Source organism: Sturnira hondurensis, unplaced genomic scaffold (assembly GCF_014824575.4).
Source record: "Sturnira hondurensis isolate 20B ecotype Veracruz unplaced genomic scaffold, ASM1482457v3 Scaffold0013299, whole genome shotgun sequence".
NCBI lineage: Eukaryota > Metazoa > Chordata > Mammalia > Chiroptera > Phyllostomidae > Sturnira > Sturnira hondurensis.
The window spans coordinates 3,100,714-3,121,668 of record NW_028085930.1 but is presented as its reverse complement, the minus strand read 5'-3'; positions in this window follow the sequence as shown (position 1 = coordinate 3,121,668).

Here is a 20,955-nt window from a genome sequence, read left to right as displayed (position 1 = left end):
GGGCACTCCTAGTAGGTAACTCTGTGCTTTTGTCTTGCTGCTTTTAAGATTCTTTACCTTTAACTGTTGGCATTTTAATTATGATATGTCTTGGTGTGATCCTCCTTGGGTCCAACTTGTTTGGGACTTTCTGTGCCTTCTGGACTTGTATGTCTATTTCTCACCAAATAAGGGAAGTCTTCTTTCATGTTTTCATGATTTTTTCAAGTAAGCTTTCAATTTCTTGCTCTTCCTCTTCTCCTTCTGGCATCTGTGTGAATTGGATGTTGGTATTTTTGGAGATGTCCTAGAGGGTCCTTATACTGTCTTTGGTTTTCTGAATTCTTTTTCCTTCCTGCTGTTCTGGTGAATGCTTATTTCTTCTTTATGTTCCAAATTGTTGATTTGAATCCAAGCTTCCTCCTTTCTACTGGCGGTTCTGGTAGATTTTTCTTTATTTTACTTAGTGTAATCTTTTTTTCTTCCTTTATGTTGTTGGCATACTCACTGAGCTCTTTGTGCATCCTGATCACCAGTGTTTTGCACTCTGCATCTGATAGGTTGGTTGTCTGCCTTAAGTTTAGTTGTTTTCCTGGGGTTTTGTTCTGTTCTTTCATTTGGGCCATATTTTTTTTCTCTCCTCAATTTGGCAGCTTCCCTGTGTTTGTTTCTGTGTATTAGGTAGAGTTACTTTGAATCCTCAGTAGTGTGGCCTGTTGTTGAAAAAGCACTGGTAAATTATGTGGGGTGGAGCGTTAGGCAATAGGCAGGGTAGGGCAGCCTGCACCACCACTTTGTGGCTCTGTATGGGGAGAGGACTCAGAAAGAGTCGTAAAAAGAATGAAATCTTTCCATTTGAGACAACATGGATAGACTTAGAGGATATTATGCTAAGTGAAATGAACAGACAGAGAAAGACAAATACCATATGATTTCATTTACAAGTGAAATCTAAAAAACAAAATAAATGAAGAAACAAAACAGAAACAAACTCAGAGATACAGAACAAATGGATGGTTGCCAGACTGAAGGGGATTGGGAGGATCAGTGAAAAAGGTGAAGGGATTGAGAAGTACAAATTGTCATTTCTAAAAGCAGTCACAGGAAGGTAAAAGCAGTCACAGCATAGGAAATACCATCAAAAATACAGTAAAAACTATGTATGGTATTAGATGGGTTCTAGGTTTATTGGGATGATGATTTTTGTAAGGTATGTAAGTGTGTAATCACAGTGTGATACATACACTGAAATTAATATAATAGTGTATGCCAAATGTAATTGAAAATAAAAAGTAATTATTGGTAGATTAGCACTTGCTATAGCTATTTTGTTGTTTTCAGACTTGTTGAAGTTACTTTGTTATTTTTTTTCTCTTGCTATCTTCCCTCGTGATTTGATGCTTTTTCCCCACAGTGTTATGTTTTGATTCGTTTGTCTTTGTATCATTTTTGTACCTGCTACAGGTGTGTTTTGTGATTACTATGGGGCTTCCATAAAACATTTTATAGTTCTAGCTGTCTGGTGTAAGCTGAGAACAAGTGAACATCAGCTGCATACAAACACTCAACCCTTTTCCCTTCTCTCCTCCCACCCCTCCTGGTGTCCACAAGCCNCAGCTTCCCTGTGTTTGTTTCTGTGTATTAGGTAGAGTTACTTTGAATCCTCAGTAGTGTGGCCTGTTGTTGAAAAAGCACTGGTAAATTATGTGGGGTGGGGCGTTAGGCAATAGGCAGGGTAGGGCAGCCTGGGTCACTACTTTGTGGCTCTGTATGGGGAGAGGGCTCAGAAAGAGTCGTAAAAAGAATGAAATCTTTCCATTTGAGACAACATGGATAGACTTAGAGGATATGCTAAGTGAAATGAACAGACAGAGAAAGACAAATACCATATGATTTCATTTACAAGTGAAATCTAAAAAACAAAATAAATGAAGAAACAAAACAGAAACAAACTCAGAGATACAGAACAAATGGATGGTTGCCAGACTGAAGGGGATTGGGAGGATCAGTGAAAAAGGTGAAGGGATTGAGAAGTACAAATTGTCATTTCTAAAAGCAGTCACAGGAAGGTAAAGCACAGCATAGGAAATACCATCAAAAATACAGTAAAAACTATGTATGGTATTAGATGGGTTCTAGATTTATTAGGATGATGATTTTTGTAAGGTATGTAAGTGTGTAATCACAATGTGATACATACACTGAAATTAATATAATAGTGTATGCCAAATGTAATTGAAAATAAAAAGTAATTATTGGTAGATTAGCACTTACTATAGCTATTTTGTTGTTTTCAGACTTGTTGAAGTTACTTTGTTATTTTTTTTCTCTTGCTATCTTCCCTCGTGATTTGATGCTTTTTCCCCACAGTGTTCTGTTTTGATTCGTTTGTCTTTTTATCATTTTTGTACCTGCTACAGGTGTGTTTTGTGATTACTATGGGGTTTCCATAAAACACTTTATAGTTCTAGCTGTCTGGTATAAGCTGAGAACAAGTGAACATCAGCTGCATACAAACACTCAACCCTTTTCCCTTCTCTCCTCCCACCCCTCCTGGTGTCCACAAGCCACCCAGTAGCCTCTGTGGCCACCTCCTGAGATCTGTGTGGAACAACCACCCACCAGGTTCAGCCATGCCCACCCCCTCTGTTCTGGGGGCTGTGAGAGAGAAGTAGCTTCCTGGGCAGCCTCCCTCCAGGCTGGGGCAGTGGTTGGATGCTTTTTCCCATGTGGGATAGTTTGTGAGCTTGAGGAGGTCCGTCTGGGCACTGAGCTTTGCTGTCTTGGGTGAGGGTTGATGCAGAAATGTGAGACAGTTCCTCTCCTGTCAGTGCATCTCTTCTCTGCTTTTTGCTCCATCGAGGTACCGGAAGCCTTCAGCTGGATTCCCAGGTTCCCATACAGGTCATCTCCTCTGTGGGTGGTTTGAGAGGTGAACCTCTAATTCTATGATATTGCTGACAGTCACTAATATTTTTATGTTCAAATCTTTGAACCACCTCTACTTTATTTCAGTTAATGATATGAAATAAGAATCCAAGTTCATAGATTTTCTTTTTTCAGGCACTTAGCTACTTGTGTAAACATTATTAGTCAGCAATCCATCCTCCCCCAGACTAAGATTCCATGTTTTCTTCTCTTAGTCTGAACTTCCTATTCTTTTTCACAGTTCTGTCTTTGTAACGATGAGCCTGTACTTTTTAATCCTGTAGTTTTATAATATAAATATTTTATTTATTTTTAGAGATAAGGGAAGGGAGGGAGAGAAGAAGAGAAACATCAGTGTGTGGTAGCCTCTTTCCCTCCCCCTACTGGGAACCTGGCTCACATCCCATGCACGTGCCCTTACTGAGAATTGAACCAGCAACCCTCTGGTTCACAGGCTGGCACTTGATCCACTGAGCCACACCAGCCAGGGCAGTTTTATAATACATTTTAATGATGAAGGAGCTGTAATTTTTTTCAGGAAAGAGAACTGAAGAGGACATTTCATGAATTGGAAAAAGAGCTGGCAGCTAATAACAAAGATGTATTTAAAATCGGGTTGTTTGCGGGGGAGCTAGGTTCCCATGATCTCCTCCCAGCACACTTTCCCCCTGAGAGCTTGAACTGATTGGCAAGTATTTTGTTGCTCTTATTGTTCCTGGCTGCTGACCCTTGTCAACATGCCAAAAGGTCAGCTGCCCACAGCAGCTTCCCTGGCCAGGAACAGGGGACTCCAGGCCTTCTCTTCTGAACCACCACCTCCTTTACTCTGTGGTCCCTGGGCAGTGACCATGGGAAGCCCTCCAAGGAGGCCTTTGCCATAAGCACCTGATGAGTTGCCTGGTCATTTTGTATTCAGACCCTCCTTTGAAATCCAACCCAGGAGAGAACCAGGTGGCTGTGGACCTTTGTAATAGTTCAGGGTTAACACCAAGGGAAGGGCTCAGGTACTAGGGCCAGAGAACAGAGAGCAGCAGACTTCGGGGCAGAGAAAACAGTGTCTATAAAAGTGCCCCTGAGGAGGAGGCAAGTTGAAGAGGAAGCCCATTGACAGCAGCCTCAGGTTCTGCCTGCAGAGCTCAGAGGGTCAAAGTGCATGAATCAGAGTGGGGCACATAGTAGCCACCGACTCCAGTAATCCCATCTGATGAGTGTATTGCATTTGAAATACTTTAAAGTGGGAAGTGCATTTACATTTATTCCTTGAGCAGGAGAAATATATTAAGGTACACTAAGTCTCCCTTCCACCCCATCTTTATCTACCTGTCCCCTACACCCACCATCCACGGTGGTGACCAGTCTCATTGTTTTTTTTGCATACCCTCTAGAGTTTCTTTATGCAAATATAAGGAAATAGACTCATTTTCTTTCTGCTCCTAACCAGAGGCAGCATGTTAGTACATTTTCTTCACCTTCTGTTTTCACCTAAAAACATTCATTTGATGATTCCGAATGACCTCCACTTCCCTGACTGCTCTTCTGTGGGTGGCCACACCAGGCAGACAGCCCTTGTGCCCTGATCTTTACATCCTGTGATCAGTTGTCCCTTCTCCTCAGGCACAGCTTGACAATGTTTCCCAAAATGGAAGGTAATAGTCTATCAGAAAGCCACCTGCCTGGGTCAGGAAACCCGCTACCCTGCTCCCAGTGAAACCCTGAGCTGCATTTCCCTACAGGGGCCAGTCCCACAGACCCAGGGAGCTCAGAGGCCCCTGTCATTCTGACTGACTAACCACCCTGTACCCACCAGCTACAGGATGACAATCAGGAGCTGCAGAGGGAAAACAAGACACTGCGTGGGGAAAATAATGAGCTGCAGGAGGAAAAGGAGAAGATGCAGAAGGAGAATGAGAAGCTCCAGAAGGACAGTGAGAAGCTGCAGAAGGAAAATGAGAGGCTGCATGACATGCTTTGTCAACTACAGGTAACAGTTTCCCAATCCCAGCAACACATTGTATCCCTCAGCACCCAGATGCAACAAAAAGCCAGGCTCATTACCTCACAGGAGATGGTAGGTCTGCCCCTCCTCCCAGGCAGCCTCTGGTGCCCCTAGGCCTCTTCCCTGCAAGGGCCTCCTTAGATTCTTCTGGACTTCCTGCTATTGGTCTCATTAGTCAGGTTCTTTAAGGAGGGAGGAATCTTCAGGCTTGAGGGGCACAAAGAGGTAAGGATATAACCTGCCTCCCTCCAGGTTTGAGATGTGCTCCTTGTCCTCAGGGCCTGCAGGCAGCAGGATTCACACTGATACCAGGGACCATATTCAATGCTGGCACCCGCTTGACACTTCGCTTGTTGCTCCACGGAAGCCTCACACCTGCCCTTCAAGGCAGACTTTCCTTAACCTCAGTGTCATTTGACCCACAGTGAAAGAGGCTGGAGAAGCCAAGTGCCTCAGGGCGTCCACACAGGGCACTCTGTAGTGCCAGGGGGCAGATTCAACGCCAGCGGGGCAGGTGGGCTCCAAAGTCTGTGCTCTTTTCACTGGGTTCCCAGACCTAACTTCTTCACCAATAGACTTCTGACAAATTAACAGCCTCTGAGGCAGTGGTCATATAAACTAGTTTGATGAAAGGGCACCCCTTTTATTTACTAAAATCCCTTTCCCAGATCTGGCCCTCTGACTTTTTGCCTATTGCTGACAATTGCCTTCTGACTTATTGCCTATTGAGGCCAGCTGGGCTCACCACCCCAACTGAGCCCCAGGTCTGTAGAGAAGTGTATCTTTCCCCAGCTGAGCTCCTCCTGTGGCCTCAGGTCCTCGCCGTGGTTCTGATAACATCCTCAGAACAACTTCCTGTGGGCTGAGCTCCCACTGTCCCTGTCTAGTTCACTCTTTCTGTACTTGCCCCCCTTGCTGTTGATGCTTTTCTGTTCTCCCAGCTACACTTCATTTGCCCACCTATACTACCCACTCCTGTGCTGTTTATCTCACTGTCAGCCCCCAAAACAGTAAGCTCTTCAGTGCTGTGGCTGCTCAGGTCTCAGTCAGGAGGTTTCTTTCTTATATTACCCAGAACTCTTGTTTGTAAATGTTTCAGTTAGGAACTTATTGGCTACATTCTTGTGCTTGTCCTCATTGTTGCAAGATGGGTGCCAGAGCCACAACTGTCACAATGACATTTAATGGACAAAGTTAGTAAAAAGGTCTTTTCCCAAGCCTTCTGCTAGTATTTTGTTGATAACAGCTCTCTCTCATGCACAGCTATAGCTGTGAAGGAGCCTAGAAAATGAATAATTTGGTTTATAGTGTCTAGAATAGATGGAGGCAAAGGAGGAAATAGTTGGATGAATCATTAGCCAGTAGGTAATAAAAAACAACTCACCTTAAGCAGAAGCAGGAATCTGTTACGAGGGTAGATATGGTGTCCCCCAGAACTCAATGTAGAAGAGCAGCTGAGTGTGGGGATAAGCTAGAACCAGGGACATGAAGATGGTCAGGAGTTTTCCTCTGCTGTGTGTCTTTTTCCTTCCTGTGTGTCTGAATCAGTTGTCATGTTATTCTAAAGATCAGCTTCCATTCCTTATTTGTTCCATGTGACAAAACAAATAAACAAACAAACCAAAAGAGCCCAAACCCAAACCAGTGGGCTGCCATCATCTCTTGGCTTACACATTACCAGTCCAGCTTTCCCTGCCCAGACCTAGACAGTCAGCTTTGGCCGTGGTGTGGGGTCACGCTGTCACATGAGTCTCCCCTCTCCACATGGAAGGGTAGCTGAAAGGAGGTCTGGCTGCCTGTTGCTACGAAAGCTAATACTCAAGAGTCAGGTGCTGATGTACAGTCCATTCCGATAAGGTAAGTGATGGTCCGGTGTGCATCATCCTGGTGTAGTCATCCTGGCTTCGTATCATTCTGGCCTCGTGTCATCCTGGCTCCATGGATGAATGTCAGCCAACCTGGAGCTGGGATGTTTGAAGGCCAGAGCCTGTATCTTCTGAAACTAGTTCCTAGGAATTTTACATGCACATGTTTATCTATAAGCTACACAGTAGTCAGAGTCAGCACTTACAGAAACAATGCCAAAAGAATGGTGGGGTGGGTTACAATATCCCACCATTGCAATTTTCACTGTGACAAAGGAGGAATAAGAAGCACTTTCTGGAAAAGGGGGGTTTGATCCTATGGTTCAGTGACTCTCTACATCACTCCTCCTGCTCCTAGGGGACATCATCTGAGATGCCCACATTGCAGGAGGGGCGCCTACCTTGCCCTGTGTGTTTTCTACCCATTGTACCACCAGTACTGACTGTCCCTCTCTGCTTCCACAAAGCTCCTGAGCTTTCAACCACAGTCCCTCTTTGAAGATGAGGCATTCTTGCTTCCCCACCAGGGGAAAATTAAGCGTGGTGCCATTCTGGTTGCTGCCATTCAACCTTGGTACCTCTGACTCACATACAGACGTCATGAGATGGGTTGGTGTTTGGGCTGGTGAACTGTGAGCGCCTTCCAGTTTCCAATAAGGGGTATGGAAATAGTGGCTGTCCCTTTTTTCTTGGTGCTAGAGAGAACCACTGCTCAGAGCAGAGTTCCCTGCTGGTTGTAACCTGCTGTGTTCTACATCTTTGCAGACCCAGACCTCATCCCACGGGAAGGAGAAGGGTAAGTCTGCATGGGGTGGTTTGTCACAATCTCAGCTGCTCTCTTGGCCTTTTCTCTTTCCTATTCCTCACCAGTCGGTCTTTAGGATGAGGCTGAGGGCATGTGGTGCCAGGCTGTTCAGCTGGGTGAAGGACAGTGAGAAAACCTTTCCAGTAGGACAGACAGGACTCTAGCCCAGCATTTGTTCTGAGGGTGTTCTTTGTGGCAGCTGGGTTTCTTTTTTTAAAAAAAATATATTTTATCGATTATACCATTACAGTTGCTCTATTCCCCCCTTCATTCTCCTCCACCCTGCACACCTCCTCCCCCATTCCCACACCCCACCATTCCCCCCACTTTACTTTATGACCATGTGTCTCAAGTTCTTTAGACTCTATAGTTCCCCTACTATTCTTGCCCTCCCCCCTATCTATCTTCTACCTACCATCTATGCTACTTATTTTCTGTATCTTCTCCCCACTTCTCCTCCTCCCACTCCCCTGTTGCTAACCCTCCATGTGTTCTTCATTTCTATGGTTCTGCTCCTGATCTAGCTGACCTCTTGGTTTGCTTTTGTTTTAGGTGTGGTTGTTAATAACTGTGAGTTTGCTGTCCTTTCACTGTTCATATTTTTCATCTTCTTTTCCTTAGATAAGTCCCTTTAACATTTCATATAATAAGGGCTTGGTGATGATGAACTCCTTGAATTTGATCTTATCTTAGAAGCACTTTATCTGCCCTTCCATTCTAAATGAAAGCTTTGCAGGATACAGCAGTCTTGGATGTAGGTCTTTGGATTTCATGACTTGGAATACTTCTTTCCAGCTCCTTCTTGCCTGTAAGGTCTCTTTTGAGAAATCAGCTGACAGTCTGATGGGTACTCCTTTGTAGGTAACTGTCCCCTTATCTCTTGCTGCTTTTAGGATTCTCTCCTTCATTTTCATCTTGGCTAATGTAATTATGATATGCCTTGGTGTGTTCCTTTTTGGGTCCAACTTCTTTGGGACTGTGAGCTTCCTGGATTTCCTGGAAGTCTATTTCCTTTGCCAGACTGGGGAAGTTCTCCTTTATTATTTGTTCAAATAAGTTTTTTACTTGTTGCTTTTCTTCTTCCCCTTCTGGTATGCTAATAATTCAGATGCTGGAACATTTAAAGATATCCTGGAGGTTCCTAAGCCTTTCCTCATTTTTTTGAATCATTGTTTATTCATTCTTTTCTGTTTGGTCATTTTCATCTTCCTTCTGATTCACTCCATTGATTTGAGTCCCAGTTTCCTTTCCATCACTATTGGTTTCCTGTGCATTTCCCTTCATTGCAATCAGTTTAGCCTTCATATGTTCCTCTAATTTGTGACTATAATCAACCAGTTCTGTGAACATCCTAATCAGTATTTTGAACTGTGCATCTGAGAGGTTTACTATTTCTCAGTTGCTTAGAGTTATCAACTCTGGGGCTTTGGGTTCTTCTTGAGCCCTGTTTTGGAGTGTTTGTGCCTGTTACGTATGAGGAGCAGAGCCCTAGATGTTCACCAGGGCGGGGCAACTCAGTTGCTGGGTTGTGATGCTGTATGTGGGGGTGGGGTCAAAGGAAAGCAATGGTGGTCCCCTCTGCTGCCTCCCACCACCACTGCCTCAGGGGCCCACACAATCCGTCCCATAGCCTGCTGCCTTGCGTCCTCACTGGGTTTGCCACTGGGGCCTGCACAGTCTGTCTCAGTGCTCACTCCTCTGCTGGTTTATCTGCATGTGAATGTGTGACCACAGTCAGCCTGCCCTGCACCCTCACTGGGTCCGTGCTGCTACCCCGGCTGCCTGAGCACCTGGGTCCCCTGGGTCGCCTGGGTCGGGGGATATTTCCTGCCTGACCCTGCTCCGCTGCTGGCTCCGCCCCTCTTACTGGTCCGGTTGAACGGTTTGTTGTTGTCGGATTTCCGTATAGTTCAATTTTCAGTTCATTGGCTGCGGCTTTGTTTACTAAACCTTTGTTGTATTCAAACTCGGCAGTGGGAGAAGGCACAGTGTTTCCACATATGCCTCCATCTTGGTGGAAGTTGCTGCTGGGTTTCTTACCTGGCCTTCTCTTCTATGTAGGGGGATGGAGACATGGGGCAGGGGAAGATTCTTGGGGGCAGTGTTTGGTGGGCAGGTCCACGAACTGGCTCCTTCTAATTTACTTTGCCTGTGGTTTATTTAGGCCATCAACTTTCACCTTGTTCCTGGTATATAGCAGGCTCACACTAGATCTATGTGAATGTGGCCTGATTGGAATATTGCTCTCCCCTCTTGAGTACTCTGGTGTGGTGGTGTGTGTGCATGTGAGTGTGTGAGTGTGTAATGCAGTGCAGGTGCTGGCATCTAATGGCAGGCAGTAAGCTACAAGGCACTGCTCTTATTTGGAGACCTCGGCCTCACCTTATGGAACTGGCCCCTTGTACTCCATCCACCCTGCCTCCCCTTTCCTATCCCTGTAGCTACCCTTCAGCCTTTTCTTGCAAACCCACAAGTCTCCTCCAATGCCCTGCCTTGAGGCCAGACAATTCCTTCCCTCTTTGCAATTAGCTCAGAGATGCACTATTTCTGTGGCCCCGAACTTCTTGCTCCTGGGGTTCAGATGAGCACCATGTGCTTCCTCAGCACTTTAGATTCATTGTCTCACTACCCTGTCCCCATGGTTTAATGTGGGGTGCGTATGAATATCTTCATTTTCTAGAAGAGGAGACTGAGGGTTAGAGGGGTTCAAAGACTGACCAAGTCATGCGCAGCCAGTAAGGGACAGGGCTGGACCGTGAACTCCGCACGTTCAGACTTCAGTGCCTGTGGCTGTGACCACTGCTCCCGCCTGCCGCTCTCTGGTGCAGAAATGACCAGTGGCCTTACTGCTCCTGACTGGCTCCCACATGCTGTCCCACACTTTCTCTCAGCTGGGAATGGGGTCCAATGCATTGGAGCCAGTAAGTGTTCTTTCTTCTCAGGGAGCCCTAAGGACCCAAAGGCTGTGAACATGGACAAGGACTCTTCCATAGAAGGTGGGACCTCACTTCCTTCCCTGGTGACCAAGACTCAGACAGATTTGCTGCCCTCTTCATTGTTTCCATGGTCTCTTCTTAAGTGTATCTGGCCACCGGACCCTAGGGTGAAGGGAACTAGAGGCATGAATGCCAGGGTTGAACAGTGGAAAGGGGGCCCCCTTACTTCTGGGCTGTGGGGCTCCCCTTGTGAACTGTGGATTCAGTAAGTCTGGGGTGGGGCCTGGGAATCTGCATTTCCCACAAGTTAGTAGCAGGGGCCAGTGCTGATACTCACACTTTGAAAACTACTGCTCAGGAATTGTTGGTTCTCAGGCCTGGCTATCTCTTAGAAGATCTGGGGAGTGTTAAAAACAAATATGAAGGGCAGGGGCCCATCCTCAGAGATTCTGATAGAACTAGCTTGGGATGGAGCCCAGGTAGTTCAGATGTACAGCCGGGGTTGGTTACCACCTTTGAGTGTGACCCCAGCATCCAGCACTGGCCTGTTCACACTCATATGACTTGTCAGTAAAATGTTCCCTGAACGAATCCAAGGGCTGGTCCAGTTCTAACTGCAGGGCCCCCACTCTGGACAAAAAGTGCTCTCAGGGGTGGGGAGCTTCCCTGACTGAGCCTAGATGGCCCGTCCTTAGCAGTTGCCACATTTCCTTGTCATTGCCTGTTTTGTTACCCTGTGGGTGGGTATTTCTTAAGCTCTGGTCTATGGCTCACTTCCACCAGAATCATCTGGGCAACGTAAAATGCAGATTTGAGAGCCCTTTCCCAGACTGATGGAGTCAGCATCTCTGAAGGGGGCTGGGGTTGGGAATATATGTGCCTCTGAACCTCTTTGGATTTGGATATTTACTATATCTAGATTGAGGGAGGGCATCTGACCTAGACAATAAACATGAGAGAGCAGGAACCTGTGTATCCTGTACACCATGTTGTCCTGGCAAAAGGATAAAATGTGATGCAGTGATGGGGTGAGGGTGTCAGGGGCTGGTTGTGGCTGCAGCCAGCAGCTGACAGGGCCTGGAATCTGGAATCCAAGTGGAGTCAGGGAAAGAGCTGCTGCCAGGACTCAAGTGTGAGGCAAAACGTTGCAGCTCCAAGTTGTCCTGGGAGCAGGACTGAGCCCCGATCTTAGAAGTCTAGACTGGAAGGGAAAAAGAGTCCTGAATGTGGGTAGGGGTCTGAGCAGTGGTGCCAAGGAACAGAAATACCACAGCTTCTGACCCAGGATGGACACTCGGACTGGATCAGTGGCCCTGAGTTCAGGAGCCGAAAACCAGGACCCCTGGGAAAGGGAGGGCCAGGTGGGTGCAGTGGGGCTTTGGGGATGGAGGTCTCAGGTAGCCAAGGCTGACCTAGGTGATTGTTTTGTGCTACAGAGTCAGAGGATTCCCAAGATGAACAGCAGAAGGAGCTGGAAGCTCAGGGGCAGAACATCAACTTGCGGAAGATGTTTGGGCAAACCCTGGGGAATGACCTGCAAGAGAGACAGGAAAACACAGGGAGAAAGAGAGTAAGTGCTGGGGCCACTGTTCTGACTCAGGTTGTTCTTAAACTGACAAAGGCACCATGGTTCTTTACATTGTGGGCTTCTTCATCTTATTTGTGCCAACTGGGGCACCTTTGGTGTCTAGGAATAGAAACCCATAAATCTTCTCTCCTCACGTCCCAGTGGCAGTGGGGTCTCTCTCTGATTCTCCCAATGGTTGCTTCAGATGCCACCCTGTGTGCTGACCTCTCTGTGCTGCCTGCTCATTGGTTGCTTTCTACCTGGTCTCTACTTCTGATGGAGGGAATTTAATTGGCTTAGTCTGGCCTCTGCATGGGTGAAGTGTCCATCACTGGTACATGGTGGGGCACGCACACTGAGCAGGTGGCTGTGGGTGAGCCAGGCACTGAAAGCCTTGTCTAGTTCAGACTAGGACTTAAGTGCTGTTGCTTCCTCATGATCCTTTTTAACTAGAGCATGCATATTTTCGTTAAAGGGTTCAATGAAATCTCTTAATATTGTTAAATAAAAACACCCTTATTATTAATAAAGACGGACATGATGTCTTTGAAAATACTATCTGTGTAGACTCAGATTAGTAGAAGGGTGGGCACCTAAATTACTTCAGTAATGATGCTCTCACCTCTGACTGTTTCCAACCGCTGCTTAATCTAACTTTGGCCCTATGTTCAGACCTGATTAAAACATTTCTTTAGTGAAACTAGAAGAGATTAGTCAAAGAACACATATGTATATGCACATAGCTCATGGACAGAGACAACAATGAGGTGAAGGCCAGAGAAAGCTGGGGACTGGGGAGGTGGGCCATGGTGGGGACAGGGAGGGAGTGGGGTATATGTGTAATAATGTCAACAATAAGAATTGTCCTTCTAAAAAAATAAAAATAAAAGCTTTCTTTCTCACTTTGAAAGAATCCTCACTTTGCATATAGATGCCTCCCAAGAACTTCCCATGGGCTCTGGGTAGATGTCAAAGCTCCAAGCAACTTTCAGGAGGTCTTAGAAGGGTACCTGGCATTTGTTTCTGGAAGTAGTTTTTCCGAGCATTGGTAGCCACATTAATATTGACATGACTGGCATAAGGATAGTGGAACAAGCCATGGGCTCCCATCTGAGGACTGTCAGGTGGTGGAAAGGCATGATCTAAGCCTGGTACGCTGTGATGTCAGTGGAATTGTGTGCAGCCCCTTTATGCCATCTTGCTCTGCACGTTTTTCTGAGCTTCCCAGACCTGCAAGCAGCACTCTTTCCGCAGCGTCTGAAGCTGCTGTTGGCTCTGCTCTGCCGCTCTTGTCCTGCTCATCCAGAAAGTGCCTGGTACTGGTCCCAGGGACTCCTGGGTCAGCAGCTGGTTTACAGGCTTAGGGGAGCAAGGAGGGGCAACCCTGTCTCCAAAGGGGAAATTCTTTCTCTTCTAGGATGCAGAGGAAGTCCCCACAAGGACTTTCAGACACTTCATGAAGCAGAGGGGGGAGAAGAAGAAGGGGAGGTTTTCTGAGTGGTGCAGCAGGGCTTCAGGTAAGGGGTTGAGGGGGCTCGCTCTGGGGCTCTGACCTGGGAGGGTCCTGGTTTGTTTGCACATGTGGTGGGTGGTTCTGAAGGGTAACACAGTGGTAGGGTCCTCAAGGTGAGTGAGTGGGAAAGCCCTGTGTGGGGCAAGCAGAGTCTGGGGTGGGGAGGACAGAGGTAGACACCAGGATCCCTCGGGAAGCACAGGACAGCCAGAGTTCCCACAGGTGGCCTGCCCAAATGCTTCTGCTGGGATTGGCTCTTTGCTGGGCAGCTTAGCTCTGCTTTGCTTCACCTGCTTTGACCACGAGTTGAACTTTACTCCCACAGAGAGAGCAGCTCGTTGGTTTTCAGGCTCTCGAAAGAGGGCCAGGCAGTGCTGGTAGAAGGCCCACAGCCTGGGAGCTGCAGCTGCAGGCAGAGGTAAGAATCAATGAACACTGTTTGGGAGCAGCGGGAGGGCAAAAGGCTGGGCCAGTCCTGCCTTTGGTCAAACCCTCCTGCAGAGCTCAGACTTTTCTCTGTCTGGTCACTGCTGCTGCTTTGCTGTGGGGGGTGATGACAAGGGAAGGCAGGTGGGTCTTTTTGGGGTTAAAAGACATGGGCTAGGAACCTCCAATGTCCACCCTTAGTTACCTTTGGGAACAAGGGAAGTTGTGTTTCTGGGTTCAGGGCCTCCCCAATTTTAGAGGATTCCCTTTCCACTGCGCTACTGTAATTGGAGGCTTGGAGTGGGATGGAGGGGCTTCAGTGGATCTGTGTCTGCCCATGCAGGGTGATACCCCAGCTCCTGTGACCGAGTCTCCTCAGCCATGGATGTATGTGGCCAGAGGGAGGTCACTGCTGTGTTCTCCCTGTGTCCAGGCAGGCCCAGCCTGAGCCCTTCATGCCAAGGAATTTTCCAGAGTATGGCACATGTATCATAGGAATGGGAAAGATAATTTTGTTTGGTACATGGATGAATAATCTTAAAATTTAATCCCTTTTTTTGTTCATGTGCATTAGAAAAATATTACTAACAGCCATCCATGACCTCATGGAAATTATTTCTTGGACAAGTACAAAGTGGGTATTTTATGTTTAAAGGTAGTTTCACTTTATGCAAAATGGCAAATAGACAACAGAACACTTGGTATGAGAATATGTTAAATTGCGTCCACAATGTGGGAAAGTCTGTTTGATTAAAACTTCTGGTCTTAAAATGTGTAAGGAAAGGACAGTTCTTAGTCTTGCACAGAAATCAGAAGAAGGGTTGTCCTGCTCGCTAACTTGCCTTTCACACTTCCGTTGGAATTCCTAGCAGTCTGCCCCAAACGTTCATTCATTCACCCAGTCGTTTTGCACAGTATTTGTTGAGGTTGCTCTGCACCAGTTCCTGCCATCTTTGCTGGGACACAGGTCTCAGTGATGTGATGGAGCCAAGCACAGGGTGGTGGGAGTGCAGAGGAGAGAGGGGACAGGCAGTTAGGAAAGATGAACGGGAGCCCCCTCTGGGTCCCCATCCCACCATCCTCAGTTTATCACATCTGCAAAGACCCTTCTCCAGAGGTAACAGGATCCAGGACTCAGACTCTGATGTCCATTTACAGGGCCGTTATTCAGCTTGGCTCAGTATTCATGTCTAAAAAAAGGGAGACTCCAGCCCACCCTGCTTCATTTGCCTGGGGCTTTCCTGGGTGGAGGGCACACTCTCCCCTAGGCACTGTCATCTGGAGACATTTTTAAGACTAAGGGGCAGGACTGAGTGTATGACTGTGTGTGTGTGTGTGGGGGGGGGAGGGAAGTTAGGGGAATTAATCAGTGTCACTCTTGCCCCATGTGACTTTAGATCCCAGTCTTCCTGCCTTTTCTTCTGAAGAGCCCAGAAGTCTCAAAGCAGGACCGTGAGGAGGAGGTGCTCACCAGACTGAGATCTCACTGCAGCTGCCAGCACAGGATTCCTAGCAAATGGCCACTACTGTGGCCCTGGGCCGGGGCAGGGGTGGGGGTGGGGAGGGACCTGGGGCACACAAGTCATGGACAGCAGGACCAATGAACTGGCCTTGGTCCCACCAGTCTGCCCTGCTGCCCACCTGGCTCCAGAAATCTGCCTTACCTCCTTGAAAGCTGGCCACCGTGCTGCCTCTAGATGTGTAGATGAGACTCGGATTTGGGATTATTATTTCCAGTGATTACTCTGTGTTATATTTCCCTTAGATAGATATGAGTTTGAATATAATATAATATAATATAATATAATATAATATAATATAATATAATATAATATAATATAATAATGTTTCTGTTCTAGTTTGAGTGAATAGTGTGGTTATTGTGTGTGATTCTTGTCTATTCCTTGGTGCTGGACTGCTCAGCTGACTCACAGGGAAGACCATATCAGGAACAGCAGCTCCTGACACATGTGCCTGCTGGGTCCCTGTGGCCTCAGTGCCCGACCACTAGAGGGCGCTCCAGGACTGTACAAGACCAGAGAGCAGGCTGGCTCAGGGCCCCACTCAACTAAGGTTACCCAACTGTTTGCTGCTTGGGAAAAGAAATCTCTACTTAAATTGTGGTGGGATATGCTACACACTACATTCATTTCTCAGAAACTAATTGTGCACATGAGGAGATTAAAGGCTCTGAACAAAACAGACTTTAATTTGATTCGTACCAGCATTTTCCAAACTTATTCGAATATAGACCCTCTTTCAGGATGATGTAAATATTTTCTTGGAACTAATGTTTCATGAAATACAATTTGGGTTTCTCTAGACTGTTCCTCAACTTTACTATGTTGTGTGTTAGGGACAAGGTGGGCCTTGGGACACAGCTGTTCAGTGTCTGCCCCATCCAATCCTGCCGGGCACTACATCACTACCTCTGGGGGAGGGGCTGGGTGTGGCATGTGCTGACCCAGAGGGGCCACCTCAGAACACCTGGGGGCAGCTGTTAGGGATGGCCCAGTGTGTCCTCAGATGCTGGTGAGCACCAGGGGTGCTGCACTGATTTGGTGAGTGTAGCCCCTGAGGATGCACAGGGTTGAGTCCTGTCGGGGAGGGAAGTGGGGGGAGCCAGAACCCTGATGCCCTTTGTGGTGCTCACCCTGGGGGCAGCTCTTGGGGTTTAGGTTGATATCAGTCCAATGCCCACATTCAGGCGGGCTTCTGTGTCTCTGGGTTAGTCCCCTACCCATCACTACTTCACTAACTAATCAATAATTTCTACCAAAACCGTTTTGTTTAGATAGGTAGATATCTGGAGTCAGGTAGCCTAGGTTCTGTCAACTTCTGCCTGACTTTGGACAAATAACTGAATTTCTTGATCCTTTTAGTTTTTTACTTGAAAAATGGGAATAATCATAATACCAATCTTTGATAATTTGTGTAGATTATAAAAAATAGGACACTTTTTGATAAATTTTAGCTCTTATTTACAAGGTCTTCAGCAGTTATTTATAATAAGATGATGTAAAAAACTCTTGTGAAGATTTCTGCAAAGTTTTAGTTAACTTGTTTCATTTGCCTTTTTATTTTCATTTATTTTTTAAACATTTTTTGTTCTTTTTTTTAATGTTGTTCAAGTACAGTTGTCTCCATTCTCCCGCCCGCACCCCCAAACTCTAGCCATCTGTGGCTAAAGTTTAAACTCTAAACCTAAACTCTAAACTCCTGCTACCCTAGTTCCTACCCTGCTTTGGCTTTGTCTATGTGTCCTTTACACATGTTCCTGACAACATTTCCCACTTTTCTCCTCATTATGCCCTCCCCCCTCCCCTCTGGTGACTGTCAGTTTGTTCTTGATTTCATTGTCTCTGGTTCTATCTTGCTTGCTTGTTTGTTTTGTTGATTAGGTTCCACTTATAGGTGAGATCATATGGTATTTGTCTTTCACTGCCTGACTTATTTCACTTAATATAATGCTCTCCGGAGCCATCCAAGCTCTTATGAAGTGTAGGAGCTCCTTCTTTCTTTATGCTGCATAGTATTCCATCCTGTAAATGTACCACTGTTTTCTGATTCACTCGTTTACTGATGGGCTTCTAGGCTGTTTCTTAGTAAACAGCCTAAGAGCTGTTTGCTAAGCTATTGTAAATTTTGTTGCTAGGAACACTGGGATGCGTAGGTTGTTTTGAATTGGTGTTTTAGGGTTCTTAGGGCATTGTCCCAGCAGTGGAATTGCTGGGTCAAAAGGCAGTTCCATTTTAGTTTTCTGAGGAAATTCCATACTGTTTTCCACAGTGGCTACAGCAGTCTGCATTTCCACCAACAATGTATTAGGGTTCCCTTTTCTCTACAACCTTGCTAGCATTTTGTTTGGTGATTGGTTTATGATGGCCATTCTGATCAGTGTGAAGTAGTATCTCATTGAGGTTTTAACTTGATTGCTAGTGATGCGTAGCACCTTTTTATGTGTGTCTGGGCTCTCTGTATGTCCTCCAAGGAGAAGTGTCTGTTTAGGTCCTTTGCCCATTTTTTAATTGGATTGTTTGTTTCCCTGGAGTGCAGTTGTGTCAGTTTTTTATTTTTATTTTTATTTTTTGAACCTTTATGGGGGCTTTATTTTGATGGCTGGCAATCTAAGAAGATGGTGGGTTTGCCCCCTAACAAATCCACTTATACTTTCCTTCCAAGCCAGTGTTTCTATGACAGGGAACAAACAAGGTGCAGTGAGCGGTTTTGAAATTCAGGGAAAATTAAGTTAAAGAAAACTGCAGCATTCACGTCCTGGGCAGTTAGCTGTTCCCAGGGACAGGTGGTTGTCTGTCTCTCCCTGGAACACAATGGTCCGGATGCCTCCACTTGTTCCCCAGGTGCTGATTTCTAGCGGTACCCCAGGAGGTCAGCTGTCTCTCCCAGGAGCCAGGATGGGCCTTATCTGTAGTTTCTGAAACAAAAGTTTTAACATATGCTTTACCTACTAGACTTATTAGCTGTTTACCTTAAACTGAAAATTTCCAACTCTTGAGTCCCTATCACTCCCCACCATTAGTATTAAACTACCTTATTTCTATGAGATCAGCTTCATATGGAAGAAATCACTTTTTTGTTGGGCATGTAAGTTAGCATTGGACTGTTGCATGGGGGGTTTCAGGAATACACCTAATTGCAGACCCCATAAGGGGGCACATGGCATGCAACAACAAACTATGATACTGAAGAAAATGACGAGGATGAAAACAATAAATGCCTCTGGGAGACCAGTGATACTAGTCAGCCAGTAGGTTAGTTTAGACAAGTCAATACCTAAGGATCCCTCTCTCTGTTTTATATTGGATGCTACATCATTACTTGCTTTACTTTATGCTCTATGAGCTGTGAACTATCAGTTAGGTTAAAGCACAGAGTTCTTTAAATTCTTCACATCCATGGTTATGCCTTATTCTCCAATATTAAGCAGTATTCTCCAATACTGCTTCTCTGACTTGTCCTTGTTCTTGACTAATGGCACTGACAACTTGTGAGGTGCCATTCAAAGCTTTTTTCATAGTGCAGGCTAATCTGCTTATTTCTACTTTCAAAGAGGTTACCATAGCTGGCATTACAAATGTGGTTAAAGACACATATTCAGTGGGCTAAAAAGGTGTAAATCACTGTTACAATTGGGTGCAAGGGAGAGGTCCTTTCCAGCCTGGGTCAGGTGGGATTTCTGAGGCATAAACACTGTTGGTCTTCCCAGAGAGCGTGATGCCCCAGAACTGTTTGCTGGAACATAGGAATAGACCGTCATTCCACAGATCAGAAACCATCCTGTGGGCAGTTTAACATGAGCATAAGCATAACATAAGTCAGTGGTGGTGGTGGTGTGATTCATTTTCACACCTGCTGGGAGCACAAAGCAGTTTCTAGCACAGTTGACAAAAGTTGCACACTCTCCAGCTCGGGCTCCATTAGTGACCTTCAAGGAAAACATCTCCCTGTCCTTTATAGTTACCACTGATGCCCAATTATAAATATCAGAGTGGGTCATCTTCTTTTTGATATGCTCAAACAGTATAATTTCTAAGGCTTTCCAAGGGAGTACAGACACCAGTAAGAAATGAAGTGAAAGTTTGCTCAACGTAAGTTCCTCCTGCAAGACAAAAGTCGGAAATATTCAGAACATTTTTTACTAAACACACCCAGATATTTTCATCCCATTTGAATGCAATAAGCTGTCCATAACAAGGAATTAAACAAGAGGTAATGAAGACAACTTTCAGGTCTTCTTGAGGTTTGGCGGTCAATTGTTCCTCTAGTGTTTTCTGTATCCTGGTGTGAATTGAATGTTTTATTCCCGATGGCTTTACCATGGTGGGTGTGGTGAGGATGTCCCAAGGTTCAGTCCACTTTTCCTCTAGTTGGCTTTCTGGAGGTGCTGTCATCCAAGTCTTGAGTAGCACCTTATCAGTAGGCTCAAAGGAATGCAGCAAACCTGTGGGGGAGAAGTCTTTAACACAGGCAAGGTCATTTATTACAGCTAAGGTCTGACTTAAATGTTGTACACATTTCTTTACCTTCACTTCTTGATCTGTATACATGTCTCCCACCCCAATCATAGCCTGGAATGGTCACTTGTACACAATTTCATAAGGACTCCACTGAATCCCACTTGGAGGAGCCACCCTTATCCTGAGCAGTGTAATAGGCAAAGCCTGATGCCAATGGGAATAAGTTTCTTGACAGAGCTTGGCTACATTTTTCTTCAAGGTGTGACTCATCTTCTCTACCTTCCCAGAAGCCTGAGGTCTCCATGCCACTTGGAGTCTCCACCTGATTCCTAAACTTTTTCCTAACCTTCTGTGTACCCTCTGAAACAAATGCAGGTCCATTATCACTCTGGATACTGCCAGGAAGGCCAAAGTGAGGGATTATTTCCTTCAGTAAGGCTTTCACTCCCTCAAGGATTTCTCCATTCTAGTAGGATAGGCTTCTGCCCATCCTGAAGAAGGTGTCACCAAAGACTAACAAATATTCCCACTCTCAGACCCTTGGCATCTGAGTAAAGTCTATTTGCCAGTTCTCAAGTGGGCACTGTCCTTGGTATTGTGGAGATCTGTCCTGGGGTGGTTGTTTTGGCACACAACAAATGTAGCAATTACTTTTCTTATGGCTTTAGAAATTCCAGGACCGGTGAGCCACAGTTTGACACAGGTGGTCAATGAGTCTCTTCCATTGTGTGGAAGTGTGTGGCCTCATGCAAGTGCTTTATGACTGGCTTTACTAAATGTTCAGGAATGCAGTATAACTCCTTTCTTGTCTTTTCCATCCACTCTTGGGACCTTCTTCATCCACACGCCAACCCTCAGCTTTCTCTTAGTCTGCAGTGGAATATTCAGGGTCAAATTGTAACAGAACAGGTACCAAAGTCATTATAAACATTTCTTTAGCAGCCTCTTTTTGCTGCCCCATC